At 32.9% G+C, this 18,711-nt stretch overlaps 1 protein-coding gene and 1 long non-coding RNA gene across 10 annotated transcripts in view; one reads left to right on the forward strand and one right to left on the reverse strand.

Moving 5' to 3' along the window:
• Positions 1-18,711, forward strand: part of PIBF1 (progesterone immunomodulatory binding factor 1) — a 266,914-nt gene that overhangs the window by 228,546 nt on the left and 19,657 nt on the right. The window lies entirely within an intron of this gene.
• Positions 1-18,711, reverse strand: part of LOC141560680 (uncharacterized) — a 181,157-nt gene that overhangs the window by 89,344 nt on the left and 73,102 nt on the right. The window lies entirely within an intron of this gene.

Below are 18,711 nucleotides of genomic sequence, written 5' to 3' on the forward strand. Positions count from 1 at the left end.
AGTATATTAGGCAAAAGTGCTTTTGCAGTATTATATTTCATCTCCAAAAATAAAAATCTGGTATACAGTGTACTAGGTTTCTAAAAAGTAGAGTCATGGTATAATTATCACTCTTTGTGTGCTATGTTTATGTTCTAAGATTCTTACTTGTATGTTCTTTCTGTTTTCTCAGAAGATTATAAGGACATTTCAGCATCACAAAGTAGCCCTGAAGCAAACTAAATAGATTTCAAAGTTTTCAAACAAATGATATATTTCTAAATGTGTAGTATGCTTTTTTTGTTTGTTTGTTTCATTCTTTACTGTTTTGAAACTTACTGATTTTAAATCTAAAAACTTACTAAATTGCAGGTAATTTTTCTTACTAAGCGATTTAAATAATAGATATAATTTTTATTTCATAAATGTCTACATTTTTAAATGTGTTGCCACTTTTCCCATACAGGAATGACTAAAAAGCATTTAGTAAATGCTCAGCATTGTTAGTGAAAATTAATGTGTTAAATGAGCATTTGAGTGAAATATGATATAAACGATAATTGACAAAAATATTTTCATAGCAGAGTTAATGTCTTTATATTGAAAGATATGGTAGGTTAAGCACTAAGGTATTTGCTGCATGGAACAGAGGTGTCATTATCATACCCATTTTCACACTTTGTTCCCCCTTTGATAATGTTTATCATTTCCTAGCCTTAGTTTTAGCCTTCATAATCTGGCTCCTACATCACTTTTCAGCCTTATTTCAGATTACTTAATTTTGGTATTATACGATTTAGTCATATTGGACTGTTAGCTTCCCCAGTCCTGACATTTCATCTTCCGCCTTCCTACATATACGATCAATTCACCATACTGGCTGCTCTCTGCCTCTCAGCACCATATATTCTCCTCCCAAGACTCGGCCTAGCTACTTTCTTCTGCAAAAACCTTTCTGAAGTCTTCTAGACAGATCTTACCCTAATGTCCCAAAGGCATCTCAGGCTCAGTAGGTTCAAAATAAAACTTATCTGTCTCCCTAAACCAGCCTGTCTTCCTTTCATATTTCAATTGGGAGCATCACCATTCTTATCTCATCCATACTCCAACCTTCAGAGCACCCTCAGCTCTGCATTCTTCCTCACTCTCATATGTCAGTTACCAAGCCTTATTACATCTACCTCCCTAATATTTCTCATATTTTTCCCTTTTCTCCATTCACAAGGCCATTACCCCAAAACTTCTAGGTCATATGATAAACAAATTGGAGAACTAGGCATTTTCTCCTATCTTTAATATCTCTTCACTCTGGAATAATGTGCCAGAGATAAAACAATTATAGCTGATTCCAAAGAATGAGAAAGGAAGAAGCCCAAAAAATTTATAACACATTTATAAATTAACATTGGAGAATGCTAATCCTTTATATGCTAAATCAGCACCTAGGCAGAGAGAAGGGAATAGAGAGAATTAGTTTTTTTAAAAGACTAAAAATCACCAAAGATTTCCAGGGCAAGAAATTCCATTGAAAATCTAGAGCACAAGCAGATAAATCAACAAGGGAGGTGAATGATTTAAAATCATTTAAAAGAATGAACAACAAAACATCAAAAATACAAACTCTAAATAAATATTATGATCTTCTATATGAAAAATAAAAATCTAACCACCATAATGCAATATATAACTTAAGAAAACTACACAGAACTTCTCAGTTCAAGGCCACCATCCTAGATCAAACCCTCATGACCTCTAGCTTAAACAATTGCAATTGTTTCCTAATTGGACTCTACATCCAGATCCCCTTTCTCTCTAACCATCTTCCAGAATAATCTTTCTAAAGCATAAGTATGACTATACCATTCTCCTGTTTTAAGAAGCTTCAGTGCCTCCCTATTTCCTGTTAAATAAAATACAAACTTTTCTGATGTTTTAAGACCTTTATAATCTAATTTCAGCCTATCTTTTCCATTCTGATAATTGATTTTTACATTATTCTCCCTTATGAACTTTATAGCAAACTGGTCTGCTTACACATGTATGCAAATGTGCGCACACACACAAACATGACATTTTTTAAAAGACACTTTTTTGCCTTTTTCACCCCTGTAATGCATTCTCTCCTCACTTTAATTCTTGGAATCCTTAAGTTATAACTACTTATTATATAACAGGGGAATGAAAACCTGAAGAATTTTTAAAAATCAGGAGACTTGATCAGTTTCTCATACCAAATCACTTAATTAATCTGGTAGCAGTGCCTCAAAATAAGTCATTATGTGATAACCTTGCATCCGGGGAAAAGAAAACCAATGTACAAGATTTAGTGTCCAAAGAAAATTATTAAAGAAATTTCTTTACATCTGGCTAAAAATAGGAGTGGAATGGCATGGGCCTCCAAAGTTATATCCAATTTGGAAGAATAATGTAGTAGTTCCTCAGTTATTCAAAAATAGTTTACCAGCTTTACATTTTTGTTTAAGAAACATTCTATCTCCTGCAGATGTTGGATACATTTCTTATTTTTTGGGGGGGAAAGGTTGTTCCAGGATGATGATATGTGGGGTACTAAAATGTTATGTGTTACTTTCATTTCTAGATAGATGCTCTAGTTATTGGTTGAGAGCAATAAATCAGTAGATTATGAAAAAGGAGCAATTCTCAGCTCAGTAATTTTAGGAGTGAAAGCATTGGGAAAAAATGAAATATTAAGAGTATAAATGACCATGAAATCTTCCTTGGCAGTCTTGAATTGCAAATTTTCGGAAGTGCCAAAATGCTGATCTTTGACTATATAGTTTTTTTTAATCCTTTTGAGTTTCTGAATTTGAATGCTATCTCATATCACATAAGAGAGAATAATTTTCCAATACACAAATATCCTAATATGGAGAAAAAGCCTCCAATCACTTTTATAGATATGCATGTACATTTTCTATAACATAATATCAATTCTTTACATTCCCCAGAATGAGGAAGGATAGCACTATCTAAGTAGCAAACACACGCTTATATTCATTATTAACAGAAAGGTAGAATTATAGAAACCCAGAGACTGTAGAAAGCATTACAGCAGTTAAAAGTTTTATTGGTCTTGCCTTAGACCCCTTCAGGATTCACTCAAGATTCAAGTTAAGTGCTACCTTTCACAAAAGGCCTTTGTTGGTCTCCACCTTCCCAACCCTAGCCCCTGGATCTATTTTGTGTTTATTCGTCTATGTACCTGTATCATCCCTGTTTCTCTTAAATAGGATATGAGTGCCCTGAAGTAAAAGATTGTTTGAATTTTCTCTTCATATCCCCAGAGTCTATAACAGTTTCTACCAACATAAAACACTTAAGTTTCTTTTAGTGTGAATATGGACTAAAAATCTATACGGTGACCAAGTCACCAACTCCATTTTTTGATTCATCAAAGAAACCCTTAATTGTGATGCCAGGCAAATCTTCCATATACATTTCATTCCTTTGCTCAAAACTCATCAGTAGTTGTATTGATCAAAAAGTAAAGTTTAGACTTGTAAGGCTTGTGACATTCAAGGATCTCCATAATCTAACCAGCATTGTCTATCACTAGGAGTGTACTGGAACCAGCTCCAAATAATCTGCTAGAAAAGATTGTTAAATTTTCAGTATGAGCAGTTACACCTCACAATTCACCAAATACTTCAAATCAGGGCTTGATTTTTTTATTTTTTTAATTGTCTAGACTTTTAAACTTCATGTTTCCATATGTTAAAATCTTCAAAATTCTTCTTGCTTGTTCAAATTTTAAATACTCCAAGAAGCCTTTAATCTGAATTGTACCCTATAAGTACTTTTACTTCTTTTGGGCACTTGTCATGTATTGTTTTACTTATTTGTGTATATGTCATTTCCTTTATATACTTATACATAAACAATGTACAACATACATGATAAGCTGTTTATTATATTTCCCCTGCACATTGCAGGCATTTAATTAATGTTTGATGAGTCAATAAAATTACTTAATTTATGTTCTGACTAACATAGGGCCAAGACAGGTTGATTCTTAAAAACTTATTAGTTAAAAAAAAAAAAAATTATAGCATATCCTTCTAACCACGGGAGACTGCTTAACTAACTTGACAGGAGTGTAACTTTCATATTTGTCCTCTCCTCTATACCTTGCTTCCCTAATTTTTTTTTCTTTTTAAATTTTTTCTCAATAGTATTTTATTTTTCTAAATACATGTAAAGATAGTTTTCAACATTCATTTTTGTAGGACTTTATGTTCCAGATTTTTTCTCCCTCCATTCCTTATTTCCACTCTCCCCAACACTGTAAGCAATCTCATAGAGATTGAACATATTTCCACATTTGCCATGTTGGCAAGAAAAATCAGACTTAAAAGAAAAAAAACACACACACAAAAGAGAAAAAGCAAGCACACCTCCCAAAAAAGGTGAAATTATGCTTTGATCTATATTCAGTCTCTATCATTCTCTTTCTGGATGTGATTGGCATTTTCCATCCTAAGTCTATTAGAATTGCTTTAGATCACATTTTTTAGAAGAGCCAAGTCTGTCAGTTGATCATCACATAATCTTGTTGTTGCTTTGTACAGTGTTCTTCTGGTCCTGCTCATTTCACTTAGCATCATTTCAGGTTTTTCCAGGCTTTTCTGAAATCAGCTCATCATTTTTTATAGAAAAACAATAGTCCATTACCTTCATATATCTTAACTTATTCAACTCTTCTGCAACTGATGAGCACCCATTCAATTTCCAGTTCCTTGCCACTACAAAAAGAGATGTTACAAACATTTTTGGAATATGTGTCATTTTCCCTTTTTTATAATCTCTTTGGGATACAAACCCAATAATGATACTGCTGGATCAAAGGGTTATACACACTTTGATAGTCTTTTAAGCATAGTTCCAAATTGCTCTCCTAATTGATTAGATCATTTCACTATTTCACCATATTAGTATTCTATTAGTATTTCAGTTTTCCCACATCCCCTCCAACATTTCTTTATCTTTTCCTGTCATCTTAGCCAATCTGAAAGGTGTGAGGTGTTACTTCAAAATCAACAAGCTTCAAGTTGAGCTTGTTTTATCCCTGAGGCAGCATGGCCCAATTTATCTGGATTGGTTTCTTTTTTAGGTTAAAAAGTTTATATAAGAAAAAATTAATAAACTAATAACAACTTAGAACCCCCAGTTAGGGAAGTTTCTAATATCCAGGCAGAGATTTAGATCTGTCCTACCTAGATTCTTTGTATAATTTTTTTTTTTAACTTAAACTTCCACTAATTCTCCATGGGGTCTGTACCACTTACTTTTTTGCCCTTCTCTCAGACTTCATCTTTCTCTATCTATGATATTGTCCAGCCCTACTACTCGCTTTTAAGCAAATTACTGGTTTATGCCCTTGTTTAGCTTTGCTCTTTTACAAGCAAAACGAATGTTGATCTTCCTTCTTTCTGGGTTTTGTCAAACTTTCCATCTCTTAAAGATTCTTTCTCCAGGCAGACTGACTGCTATTATGTCACAGAGCAGTTTAAAAGCTCCCAGTGTTACTGAACAACACCACCCATTCCCATACCCCACCACGTTTTGCACTCAAATAATATAGGCTTCAAGAATCCAAGGTCATCTTCACACCACAATGAGGTATTAAAGTAGACAATTAGTGGAAATAATTGTGGTACACAATAAAATATAACAATAAGCATTTCTACAAAGTTGTAGTGAAATGGAAAACCTGAAGTAATTATCAGAAATGCAGAGCTCTAAACTCTTAAGGGGTATTTGTCTACACATCACTCAATGTAAGACACATAATGCTTTTCTGTTATAATAATTAAGGAAATGAGAAATTGACAGTAATATGACAAACTGCTACCATAAGGCAATGGAAGTTACCTCATTTGAGTCTATGGGTAAAAGGAGGTCACAAATTATAGGTTATAGAGGTAAAACTAGCAGAGGTGAGATAAATATATGAATGAGAGATAAGATACTTATGGGAGTGATCCACATCCAGAGAAATATCTGGAAGTCACTGAGTAAGCTAGAATTGGAATCTGGATAAGCAGTTTAGAGAGTAGAACAGTGAAGGGTTTGGAAGATAAGAAACAGAGTGGGCAAGCCATGTATAAGATATGCACAAAAAGGCTTAGGGTCTGAATAAGCTGCTTCTCTGCTTTTCCCAGACACCCAACCTCACATATACTAGATGTATGTATGAGACTGGTCAGATAGACAGGGACTATGTATATATGCATATACATATACATAAAGTAGTTAAAAGTTTAGGAGCCAAGATAATGCAAATAATAGTAGACCAAAGGAGATTGGGGCTTTTGTTTGTTTGTTTTAATGCCCAAGGATTAATTAAGGACTAAAAATTTCAAAAAATGTAGGACAAAACAAGCAGGAAGAAAAGCTGCAAGAAAGAAGTTAAGAAAGTCACATTCTATCTGAGGCCTAGACCTTTTAGATTCTTCTTATTGAAGTAGGAGTGAATCCAAATGCATCTTGAACATGGGAACAGATAATTAGAAACATACTATATTGGGAAAAGAACTGAATTTGGCCACAGATTCATCTCTTAACTGCTGTGTACTACCAGTGTGGCCAGGAGCAAGTCATCTAGCTTGTCTCTCATAATCTCCTCATCTGTAAAATGTGGGAGTTGGCCTGAATGAGTTATCTTTAAGGTCCCTTCCAGCTCTAAATCTGTGTTCCTGTGATCTGAATCCTAAGAAGCAACTGGTTGGGATATTGAACAACAACTAAGACAGGCCAATTCTGATATGTATTCTTTGGAAACATTGCCATAAACTCCCTCTATAAAAATGCTTTGCATGTCGATATAAAACCCAAGGGCACTGACATTTGAATGCCAGTTAAATGATATCATATTCCACAAAATACTGTATATTTCTTAGCATCATAAAATGCATGGAAAGCATCACCTAAGTAGCAGTAGGATAGAATGCTCAATCTGGAATCAATCCAATCCCATAACTTTACTAAGTATCTAAGGCACTCCAGGCATTGTGCTAAGCTCTGGAGAAACAATTAAAAAAAAAAAAAATCCCTGGCCTCAATGAGCTTTACATTCTAAAGGGAAGACAGCATACTAAAAACAGGTGAAAGGGTAGGTGGGATACCAGGGATACCCAGCTCAGGGGCATATTGTTCCTTGGAGCTAAAACCAAGCAGGGAAGCAGATACAAGATAGAGGGATCTATGAATCCAGTTTCTGCCCTCTCTAAAGGAAGATGTTGGGAAGAGTTTAGTCCTCAGCTCTCCAGCCCTCCAAATAAGAGTGGAGGGGAAAATGAAGTTCATCCAAGCTTGAGTTCATCACAAGGAGGTCAGTTTAGAAGTAATGAGCTTATCTTGGGAAGGGTCTCTTAATTCCTCTGAGGTGAAACCAGTCTAGGCACCAGATGCAAAGTGGAGACTCAGGAAGAGCTGAGTTCCAATCCCAGACATTTGTGTAATCCTGGGCAAGATACTTTACCTCTGTTTTCCTTAATTTCCTCATCTGTAAAATAGGTATAATAAACAGCACTTACCTCCTAGGGTTATTATGAGAATCAGATGAGATCCTAATTATAAAGTACTTAGCACAATGCCTGACACATTGCAAGTGCTATAGAAATATTAGCTATTATGAACCTTTGAGGAAAATTCATCTTGATATTACTCCCATAAAATGTTATCTAAAAATATTCAAAACAGTTGTGTTCTTAATTTTTTCAGTTTCAATTTCTGAAATTAACTGTACTTTTTTTTTTTTTTTTTTACTTCATGTAAAAATTAGCTGGGTCCAACTTATGTAAAATTAAGTATTGCTAAAGCATTATCTGATTTTGTGTGCATGAGAATCATTATCAGATATATATAAGCACTTGATAATGTCAAAGCATTGCTTCATTTCTACCGATGGGCACATAGTTTGTATTATGCTTGTCTGAGCTATTTTCATCAAGAAATGCTGTCTATGTATCCCCTTGGCAACATCTTTGCAGAGTTTACAACTTTCAGCAACATGTTGGCATCAGCTATGCTGGCCTCTTAAGCAGCTGCTGGGCAGCTGAGCCGTTTTAACACGCCACACATTATGCAAATAGTTAATATTAAATGACCAAGACATGCACTTTTTGACTTCAAGTGAGCGATTTGGGCCCCTCAGAGAAATGGTTTGGGACAAAAATATAATCCTGGACTGCCATTTGATAGTTTTCCAGCCATTTTACATTCAATTTGAATAACAATAATTGCATGTTGTCTACATTGCGTTCATTATTATAAAGTAACAGAGTTTTTATGATAGATCCTAATTATATCATCAGTAGTATAATCAAATTATACATGCCGTTACAATGCAGAAGGTATTAGTAAATAATTTATTATTATAGCAACTACTTTCCTCCTATCTTTGGCATAAATTCTGTCTTTAAACTCAAAAACTGTAAGAAAAAAAATAATCATAATATATTAATACTAATTTTTTTGGAATGTGAGTTTAATATGGAATTATTTTCCATTACTTTATATTGTGCAATTAGTAATCTTGGTGTTTCATCAAACTTCACAATTTTTTTTAATTGAGGCAATTGGGGTTAAATGACTTGCCCAGGGTCACACAGCTAGGAAGTGTTAAGTGTCTAAGGTAAGATTTGAATTCAGGTCCTTCTAACTTCAAGGCTGGTGCTCTATCCACTGCACTGCCTACTTGCCCCCAAACTTCACACTTTACAATATTAACACCAATATTGTGTGATGATCAACTATGATAGACTTGGCTCTTCTTAGCAATTCGATAATCTAAGACAATTCCAAAAGACTCAGGATGGAAGCTACTATCCAGATAAAGAACTATGGAATCTGAATCCAGATCGAAGCATACTACTTGAACTTTTTTGTTGTTTTTTTTTCTCATGTTTTTTCCTTTTGTTCTGATTCTTTTTTCACAATGTGACTAATGTGGAAATATGTTTAATATAATTGTACATAATAGCATATATGACATATATCAGATTGCTTGCCATTTTGGGGAGAGAGGAGGGAAGGAAAAGAGATTGAAAAACTTGGAATTCAAAATCTTTTAATAAGTGAATGTTGAAAATTGAGTGGATGCCCATCATTTGGGGAATAGCTAAATAAGTTATTGTAAATGAATGTAATGGAATATTATTGTTCTATTTAAAAAAAATAATCAATAGGATGATTTTGGAAAGGCCTGGAGAGATTTACATGAGCTGATGTTAAGTGAAGAGAACTTTGTACACAGCAACAAGATTATGTGATCATCAACTGTGATAGATTTGATTCTTTTCACCAATGATGTGATTTAGGCCAAGTACAATAGACTTTTTGATGGAGAGAACCATGTGCATCCAGAGGGAGGACTATGGGGACTGAATGTGGATCACAACCTATTATTTTCATCTTTTTGTTATTGCTGCTATTATTGTTTGCTTGCTTGTTTTTTCTTTCTCATTTTCCCCCTTTTTGATCTCATTATTCTGGTGCATCGTGATATATGTGAAAATATGTTTAGAAGAATTGCACACATTTAATCTATATTGGGTTACTTACTGTTCAAGGGAGGAGGAAGGAAGGGAGAGGTGGAAGAGAGGGAGAGAAAAAAATTGGAACACAAAAAAAGTTTTGCAGAAGTAAATGGTGAAAACTATTTTTGCATGTATTTTGAAAAATAAAATATTGTTGTAATATTAAAGACATATAATTAGAAAAAATAAAATACTATTAAGTGGAGAGGGTAAGTGTAGTGAAAGCTACTTTACTATCCAGATAACTGCAGTATCTGTCCAAATATATATATATATTGCCTCTCCAGACTTCTATTATAATGTGAACAATAAGTATCTTTTGACCCTTTCGTTTTATCATCTGTAGATTTTTAGTCAGATTTCTTTTGAGAGGTGATAGATCTTATTGAGATTTTGTAACATTATTCTGGAAATTAAGAGTTTGCTTTGTGCCAAAAACTAAGCCATGAGGCTGCAAAAGAGGCAAAAACACAGATCCTTCTCTTAAGAAACTCACATTTTAATGGGGAATGCAGATAATTCCGTAAGGAAAGTCATCTTAGAGAAAATTCATTAGTTGGGAGTGGAGGGTAGAATGCCTGAGAAAGGTTTCTTGCAGAAGATGGGATTTGAAGTGAGTCTTTTTTTTTTTTAATTAATATTTTGTTTTTCCTAATTACATGTAAAGGAAATTTTTAACATTCTTTTAAAAAACTTTTGGGTTCCAATTTTTTTCCCCTCTCCCTCCTCCCTAAAACAGTAAGCAATTTGATATGGGTTATACATGTACAATGATGTTAAAACATTTCCATGTTAGTATTGTAATGAAGTATCAAGGCAATTCCAATAGACTAATGATGGAAAGAGCCATCTGCATCCAGAGGGATGACTATGGAGACTGAATGTGAATTACAATATAGTATTTTTACCTTTTTTATTGATGTTGTTGCTTGTTTGCTTTTTTCTTTCTCACTTTTTTCCCTTTTTGATCTGATTTTTATTTTTCAGCATGATAAATGTGTAAATATGTTTAGAAGAATTGCACGTTTAACCGATATTGGTTTTCTTGCTTTTTAGGGGAAGGTTGGGAGAAAAGGTAAAAAATTTGGAACACAAGGTTTTGCAATGATAAACGTTGAAAAATATTTTGCATGTATTTTGAAAAAAAATTTTTATTATATTTTTTAATGTAGTATTGTGAAAGAAACAGATCAAAAAGAAAAAAAAGAAAAAAAGAAAAAATTATAGTGAAAAATTATGCTTCGATTTCCATTCAGATTCCATTAATTATTTCTATGAATGTGGATAGCATTTTTCATCATGAATCTTTTGGAATTGTCTTGGATCATTTTATTGCTGAGTTAAGTCTTTCATAATTGATCATTACACAATGTTCCAGTTATTCTTCTGGTTCTGCTCACTTCACTTTTCATCACTTCATATGAGTCTTTCCAGGTTTTTCTGAAATTCCCTACAGTGAGCCTTGAAGGAAACCAGGAAAATTAGGAAGCAGGGGTAAGAGAAGAAGAACATTCCCAGGCAGGAAGGAGAATCAGGGCAAAGCAAAAGGGCTGGAAATGCAATGTCATGAACAAGAAACAGCACATAAGACAATGTGACTGGATTGTAGAATAAAAAGAGGGGAGCAAAGTATTAGGAAGATGGAAAGGGAGCAAGTATAATGGACTCTAAATACCAAACATGTTTTAATGATTCTTGGAGGTAATAGTGAATCCCTGATGTTTATGGCAAAGGGAAGATGAGGGGTAATGGTGACATGGTTAGACCCCCACTTTGGAAAAATCACTTTGACTGCCAGCTGAGTAAGTATTAGAGTGGGAATAGACTTGAAGTATATGAATTGTCTATTAAAATAGTCCAAGCAAGAGGTGATGGGTAAGGGCAGTTTGATATATAGATGTATTGAATTTCTTTCCAAGCTTTTTTTTTTCTTTGTAATATTTTTCTCATATAAAAAATTCAGTATGTTAAGTGAGAGGAAATCAAGATACTATTAGGACACTGAAGTTATAAACCTAGGTGACTAGGAAGATAACAGTATCCTTCATAGGAAAAGGAGCATGCAAAAGGGAAGATAAAGAGCTCTATTATAAATATTTTTTTATTTTGAGAAAGAGTTCTATCTAATTTGGCATATTGAAAAGGCAGTTGGTGATGGCAGGACTGGATCACAGGATTGAAATTAACATTGAAATAAGTATGATTAAATGATAAGAAGTATGATTAAATTCATGTGCTGTGTGTAGGCTATCTGCAAACAAAAATATTTGGAGGATCTCACTATCTACAGGGAATTCAAAATGTTTATTTTCATCAGATTTCTTTTTAATTAAATTTTTTCAGATACCAAGTTTTTTGGGGTTTTTTTCCCTCTCCTAATTCTCCCCACTTGGCTAAAAAAAAAAAAATATATATATATATATATATGAATATCCAAGCAAAATATTGCACTGGCCACGTCCAAAATTATGTATTATTCTTCACCTTGAGTCTGTCACCTCTCTGTCATGAGGTGGATTTCATCCTTCATTATCAGTCCTCTGGAGTCATATTTGATTACTGCATTGATGAAAGTTCTTAAATCTTTCAAAATTGTTCATTTTTCTAATGTTATTATAGTATTAAGTTACTCTCTCCTCAATTCACTATGCATTATTTCATACAAGTCTTCCCAGGTTTCTCTAAAACTTGTTTTATTATTTCTTTTCACACAATTACATTATTTTCATATCTTATAATTTGTTTAGTTATTCATTCCAAGTTAGTGGGCATATATCACCACCATCACTGAGATTCAAGTCACATTTATTTCTGAGTTACATTTATTTCTGAAGATATGTCCCTCTTCTCTGCCCAGTGAGCCATCTTATAACAAAAATTTTTAAAGAATTAACACATTTGGCAATATTAACTTCCACATTCACAGTCTCCAGGACTTCTTTTGCACAAGTTATTTTGAACAAACCTTTTATTTTATTTCTTTCAAAAGCATCTCCATCATGTATCTTCTGTCCTTGTTCTTGATCAAGTTTAGCTAAGTTTTATCTAAATTCAGCTTCTAAAGAGCCATTTCTCACATACACACACACACAATCTATTACAATAGAGGGGAAAAATGAGAATGTGAGTGATGGACATTTCTTGAGCCTCATTCTTATTATCAGTATTGGCTCAGAAAGGGAATAATATACTCAGCAGTTCTGTGTTATTTAGAATTTCAGTTCTGAATTCTATAGAATATAGAAATTTATCTTACCTGACAGGACAGTAGGAGGGAAGGAGATAAAGCAGAAAGATGGGGGAGGGGAGAAGGTTTGACAAAGAAGGCAAATTGAGAGATGCAGTAGACAGAAGTAAAAACAATATCAGGGAGGGAAAGGGTAAAAGAGGAGAGAGGACAAACAGAAATTAATTTAATAAAAATATTAAAAGAAATGGGTAAATTTTCAGAAATTATTTCCATTTTCCTTTACCTTCCCTCCCTTTCTTCCTTTCTTTTTTGGCTAGTCCAATTTTTTTAAAAGAGATCACTTGATCACTTCACAGCAGCATAATTGATGGAAAGCTAATAGGGAATATGAGTTACAACATTAGTTTTATCAAAGATAACCCTTGAATAACAAGAAATAAACAAGTGGGATCATAGATTAGTAGTAGTTGGTAATATATGATCTTGGTCACCTTTTGTAAACACTACTGCAGTATTTGTGAGAGCCAGTAGACAGAAGTAAAACACTTGTCAAGAAGGAAAAGGGTAAAAGAAGAGAGAATAGGTAATAGGTAAAAGAAGAGTAATAATAGGATGGAGGGAAATATATGTTCATTATAACATGAATGGGAACGCAATGAACTCTCCTATAAAATGGAAACAAATAGCAGAGTAGATAAAAAACCAGAATCCTACGAAGTTGTTTACAAGAGACACACACAGAGTAAAGGTAAGAGGCTAAAGCAAAAATTATTATACTTTAGATGAGGTTAAAAAAAAAAAAAAAACAGCAGGGGTAGCAATCCAGATCTCAGACAAAGGGAAAGCAAAAATTGACCTAATTAAAAATAGATAAAGAAGGAAACTACATCTTGCTAAAAGATACCATAGACAACAAAGTAATATCAATACTAAACATATATGTATCAAGTAGTATAACGTCCAGTTTCTTAAAGAAGTTAAATTACAGGTAGAAAGCATAACAAAATGTTAAATAGAATCCTTTTGATCATATTAAAATTTTTTGTAGAAACAAAAGATTAGAAGGAAAACAGAAATCTGGGAAACAATCTTTACAGTATCTCTGATAAAGGCCCCATTTCTCAAATATATAAAGACCTGAGTCAAATTTATAACAGTACAAGCCATTTCCCAATAGATGAAATATCAAAGGATATGGATAGGCAAGTTTCAGATGAAGGAATCCTGTATAGACATATAATGCTCTAAAGAAAAAGTATTCTAAATCACTTTTGATTAGACAAATGCAAATTAAAATAACTAACAACCTTACATCTATCATATTGACTAACATGACAAAAAATAAAGTGATAAATGTTAAAGAGGATGTGGGAAAATTGGACAGTAATGCATAATTGATGAAATTGTGAACAGATCCAAATATTCTGGAGAGAAATTTAGATCTATGTTTAATGAGCAATCAAACTGTGTATACTCTTTGAACTAGCAATAGAATTAAAAGGGAAAAGATCTACAATGTGCAAAAAAAAATTTATAGGGGATGTGGGAAAATGAGATCTTAAAGCACAGTTGGTGGAATTGTGAACTGATTGAACCATTCTGTTGAGCATATTGAAACTATGCCCAAAGGATTATAAAACTGTATACCCTTTGGCTTAGCAATACCCTTACTAAGTAAGACAAGTACAAAAAACTCACTAAGGAAAATGCTATCCACGGACTCAGCTAAAAGAACTGATGGACTCTAACTTGATGTGCAGTTATACTTTTTTTCACTTAATTTTTTGTGTGGTTTTTTTTCCTTTGGTCTGTTTCTTTTTTCATTACTATGACTAATGTGGAAATATGTTTTACACAATAGCACATGTATAACCTATCTTTATCATTTTAGGAAGAGAAAAGGAGAGTAAGAGAAAAATTTGGAACTCAAAATCTTATAAAAATGAATGATAAAAATTGTCTTGACATATAATTTTGGGGAAAAATACTTTGAAAGAAAAAAGAAACAGAGCTATTTCCTCCTCATCCAATAATACATTGGTTTCTAAGGACTTAAGAGGCCAAATGTAGTACTTCCATTATCTCTAATGATAAATACAGAGTACTACAAAATCATTAGCAAATTTGTTCCATATTGAATCTATTATCATGAAACAATGAGACAGTGATCTCTCTCACAATGGATTTGAAGTGAGAAAGATTTGAATTCATATCCTGCATTAGATAGAATTACTTGCTATGATCCTAGGCAAATTTTTAACTTCTTAGGCTCAGTTTTCTCATCTGTAAAATGAGGATAAGAACATATACTTCATATCACTATATGTCTATATAGTAACTATAAGGATCAACAGATCACATATGTAATGTGCTTTTTAAAGTATTAAATGCTAGCTATTATTTTTATCCTTTTAGTTTCATCCAAAAGTTTAGTCTCATGTCGAACTTTCTGCAATCTCATTTTTTTCCATCAATGCTATTTTTAAATTAATATTATTATAATCATTAAGGATTTCATACTGTTAACAAAATTTCATGTTTTAGCTATTCACATATCATTGCTAAGGAGTAAATTGGGTACCAGATGATTATTTGGCTATAACAACACATTAAACAAGGAAAATTATAGAATGGACTTCTATGCACTACCACCGTAATAGTGGCAAAGCAAGGAATAAAGAAGCATAGTTAGTTACTAAGGATAATCTGTTATTTAACTTCATAAATATTCATTTATGTTTGCTTTCTCAATGAATAGGTTAAAGGAGGAAGGGAAAAAATTTGGAACTCAAAAAAATTTTTAAATAATATTTTTAAAATTGTTTTTCATGTAATTGGGGGGAAATAAAATGTTAAATAAGATTAATTTAACTATAGGCACTTTTTAAAATTTTAATTTATTTTATTTTTCCTTAGTTATATGTAAAACACTATTTTAAACATTCCTTTAAAACTTTGAGTTTCAAACTCCCTCCCTACCCAAACCCTTCATTTGAGAAGGCAAGCAATTTGATACATGTGCAGTCATGCAATACATTTCCATAATAGTCATGTTATGAAAGAAAATACAGGCCAAAATACAACAACAAAGTTTAAAAGGCTAAATCTTGTGTTATCGTGATAGTGGTTCTACTTGAATTGTTTTTTCCTGGCTGCTTGCAACATTTTCTCCTTGACCAATAGTAGCTTTCTATGGTTACCTCAAGGCCTACTCTTGATTTCATGGAGCTGTGTCTGTGCTGGTGCAGGCTAAGCTAGACTGCAGCTCACTATTACTAGACTGCAGCCCACTTTTACCTGGTGCAATAGACCATTCCCATCAATCTTCCATATGATCTTGCCTAAAAATTGTTTCCCCTTTGTTTTATTTTGTTTTTGTGTTTTTGTGGATTCTGGTACTCTATAATATGTTCAGAATCATCATTTTAAGATATTTGAAGGAGTTTGGGGAAGAGCTCAGGGGAGTTCTTGCCTTTCCTCCACATCAATATTGATGTTTTCACTATAAAACTAAAATGCACATAGAAGTTAGCTAAAGGAAGGTTGGCTTGCATATCCTCAAAAAGATAAATAAAGGAATTGCCAGAGATGGTTTTATTATACATCCAAAGACTATACATAAGAAAAATCATTAAAATATCATTTCATGGAAGATTTAATTATCCACAATTCCTATAATATATACTATAAAGATATTTGTAGCCAACATTTTGGAAAAAGGATAAAAAGACAGAAATTTTTCAAAGAACTTAAGATTCTTTAAATCAAGCTGATCACTGTATGGTAAAATACATGGAAAAATGTGATTTGAGATCAAGAAATGAAAGAATCCAGTGATTTGTAGATGCTTCATTAAGTCTCATTCTGTTTATCTCTTAAAGAAGATTACTAGGTTTTTCCTGTCGAGGAGTAGTAATTTAAATTTTGTGAGGTAGTTTGGTGTTTGTCATGTCTAGTATTTTCTAACATGAATTTATGTGTTCCAAATAATCATGTTAAAGCAGAAGTCAAACACCAAAACAGAAAAGAAGGTAAAGATTAGAAGAATGTGCTATTTAAATTAACTATTAACTCTGAAATAAATAGATTAAAATAAATAAATAGATTCAGATTAGTACCATTTCTTAGAGAAATTTAACTGATAAAAATGTGACTGGAGTTTATGCAGAAGAGAAGCCCAGGTGATGGAATTCCAGCTGATCTATTAAAAACCTTAAAAGATGATGCCATTATAGTACTGCACTCACTATGCCAACAAATTTGGAAAATATAGCAGTAACCACTGGATTGGAAAAGATCAGCTGATCTTTATCCTAAAGGAGGACAATGCCAATGAATATCAAAATAAACAATTGTGCTCATTTTCACTAATAATAGTATAGGTATGTAGAAATATGCTATAGTGGCTGCTGTACATAACTGAAATAAGCTGTCCTTCACCACTGATGCTTCTTAATTATGGGATGAAATGAAGGGCTAGAGAAGCAGAAGAATTCATCTCTTCTACTGCCAGTGAGGAAGAAAATACAAAATTAGGTGTGTCTTCACTCTATATATTGCAATGAGTCCATCATCTGTCCAATAGATACTATGTGCAATGAGCTTTGGAAGCTTGAATGTATATATAGGAGGATATAGTATGCTCAGAACTATATGTTCTACCTTTACTTCTACTTTTGACAGTAGCAGTAGAAAGGTATATCAGGGAAATGCTGCGTAGTATACTTAGATTTCAGCAAAGAATTTGACAGTGTAAGTCTCTCATGCTGTGTTTATAGATAAGGTAGCTGTGGGCTAAGTAATAGTACAGTTAGGTAGATTTTGAACTAGTTGAATGAAATACATAATGTTAACTTGAAGAAAGGTCTCTACTGGAATTAAATTTACCCCCTAGAGATCTGTCATTAGCCTTGTACTTAAATGAAATCATAGAAGCTATACTTGTCACATTTATAAAACTGGGATGGATAATTGGTTGACAAAGTCAGGATTCAAAAAAGATCTGAAAAGCTTTTTAAGTTTTTTTAAAAATCTAATATGGATATGTATAAAGTTATATACTTAGATTCATTACTACAGTCTTTAGGGGGTTGTGGCTTAACAAGATTTGAGAGGTTTAGTGAATTCAATATGAATCACATGACATGATAGTCAGCAAAAACTGCTTACTTTAACTCCATTAAGAAGGGGTATAGTATCAAGAGCAAGGGATGTAAAAATTCTTCTAGATGCTTCCTGTCAGACTGTTTCTGAGGTATTCAATTTAGCATCTTGCATATTAGGAAAAATTAAGCAAACTAGTGAATTCAGAAAAAAAAAAAAAAAGCAAATAGAATTGCAAAGAGCCTGGAGAATGTGCTATACAGAAATGGAACTAGGGGTAGTTTGATAGCTTTTTTCAAATTATAAACAAGAGGTAGTTCTTTCTGTTATGATCAGTAACCACTATAACTTATTATGTCTATACTAACAAACACTAGTTTTGTTTAGAACCATGAATCCTTCACAATGGCTAAGTATTTTCAGAACACTTGAGTTCTCACTGCAAAGATCTATGAACTGCTGTAATTAGGAAGAATTTGACTTAGTCTAGCTAGAGGACAAAACAAGAAGCATTGATTAGAAGTTTTAGAGCCATATTTGGATCTAATGTATGAAAAACTCAGAAACAATTAGAACTACCTCAAATTGGTTGGGATGCTTAGGAAGGTAGGTGACCCCTTATTAGAAGTCTTCATACAGAGAGTGGTTAACTTTTTTAGCACTACTTATAGACAATTCATTCTTGTTTAAGTACTGATTGACATTCTCAGATCTCTTCCAACTTTGTCATTGTATAATAATACAGGTTAATTTGACCACAAAGTAGTCTAGCAAAGGCTCTGAATTATAAGAGAAAACTAAAGCCTACTCTCAGTTTGCCCAGGTTACTTAAAGATTAAATAATAGCAGGATTTGAAAAAATACATAGATAAATCATAT

This window comes from Sminthopsis crassicaudata, chromosome 3, assembly GCF_048593235.1.
Source record: "Sminthopsis crassicaudata isolate SCR6 chromosome 3, ASM4859323v1, whole genome shotgun sequence".
In the NCBI taxonomy this organism is placed as follows: Eukaryota; Metazoa; Chordata; class Mammalia; order Dasyuromorphia; family Dasyuridae; genus Sminthopsis; species Sminthopsis crassicaudata.